This window comes from Octopus bimaculoides, unplaced genomic scaffold, assembly GCF_001194135.2.
Source record: "Octopus bimaculoides isolate UCB-OBI-ISO-001 unplaced genomic scaffold, ASM119413v2 Scaffold_335191, whole genome shotgun sequence".
Lineage (NCBI taxonomy): Eukaryota > Metazoa > Mollusca > Cephalopoda > Octopoda > Octopodidae > Octopus > Octopus bimaculoides.
The window spans coordinates 1-1,308 of record NW_026408519.1 but is presented as its reverse complement, the minus strand read 5'-3'; the positions used below and the strand labels follow the sequence as shown (position 1 = coordinate 1,308).

Below are 1,308 nucleotides of genomic sequence, written 5' to 3'. Positions count from 1 at the left end.
GCACTTAATACGTAGTGGAAGCGTTAAGACGGAGAGCTGGCAGAATTGTTAGCACGCAGCGTGAGATGTCATCTGGGTTCAAATTCCACCAAAGTCACTTTAGCTTTTTATTCTTTCGGGATCGATAAAATAAGTAACAGTCGAGTACTGGGGGTCGATCTAATCGACTAGCCCCCTCCCACGAAATTTCAAGCCTTGTGCCTATTATAGGAAGGGATATATAATACAAACTTTGAAGGCGGTGAGCTGTCGGAATTTTCAGCACGTATTAGAAAATGCTTAGCGGTATTTCGTCAGTCTTTATGTTCTGAGTTCAAATTCCACCGATGTCAACTTTACCTATCATCATTTTGGGGTCGATGAAATAAGTGCCAGTTGAATACTGAGTTCGATGCAATCAACTTACTCCCCTCACCCCTCAACTTGCTGGCCTTGTACTAAAATTTGAAACCAGTTTGTATTACAAACTGGTGGTCCCTTGTATTACAAACTGGCGGTACCAATAGCGTATTGGATGGGATTCTAACTTATTTCCCATTTTTATCCTATCGTATATTGAATTGCCAGGTTAATACACTTTCTTTATAAAGTATTCCATCGTTATATGCCTGAAAAGAGATAAAATTTATTTCAAATTCAAGAACGAGATACTAAAATTATAGAAGAAGAGTAGAGCTAGAAAAAGAAAAAAAGAAAGAAAAAAAACCCATACCTGTCCTAAACAAAATGACATTATCTTTTGACTCACCTTCGTATACAATTGGTATATTCTACTAATATATACAGTTGGTATATTAATAGACAATTCAGTTGCGATGTGTAGATTAAAAAAAAATAAGCAAAAGATCTTTTAGCAGAGCGTAGTTTCGATCTACGGACCTCTGGGTTATGGGCCCAGCACGCTTCCACTGCGCCACTCTGCTCGACAAATAGCTTGGCAAATATATAATGTATTCTTTATATATTGTGTGTTCTAGGTTACATTAGTTCTGTTACATCGTCCATCATTATATATTGGAGTAGCTGTGTGCATAGGCGTAGGCGTGACTGTGTGGTATGAAGCTTGCTTCCCAACCACATGGTTCCGGGTTCAGTCCCATTGCGTGGCACCTTTGGCAAGTTTTTTTTTACTATTGACTCAGGCCGGTAAAAAAGCCTTGTGAGTGGATTTGGTAGACGGAAACTGAAAGAAGCCCGTAGTATATATGTATGTGTGTATGTATTTGTGTGTCTGTGTTTGTCCCCACCATTGCTCGCTAACCGATGTTGGTGTGTTTATGTCCCCGTAACTTAGCGGTTCTGCAAAAG

At 39.4% G+C, this 1,308-nt stretch overlaps 1 non-coding gene across 1 annotated transcript; it reads right to left on the bottom strand.

Annotated features, from left to right (window-relative positions):
- Positions 1 to 851: 851 nt before the first annotated feature.
- On the bottom strand, positions 852 to 923 carry Trnam-cau (transfer RNA methionine (anticodon CAU)). The gene has a single exon. It is a non-coding gene; the product is annotated as a tRNA-Met (tRNA).
- Positions 924 to 1,308: the final 385 nt, after the last annotated feature.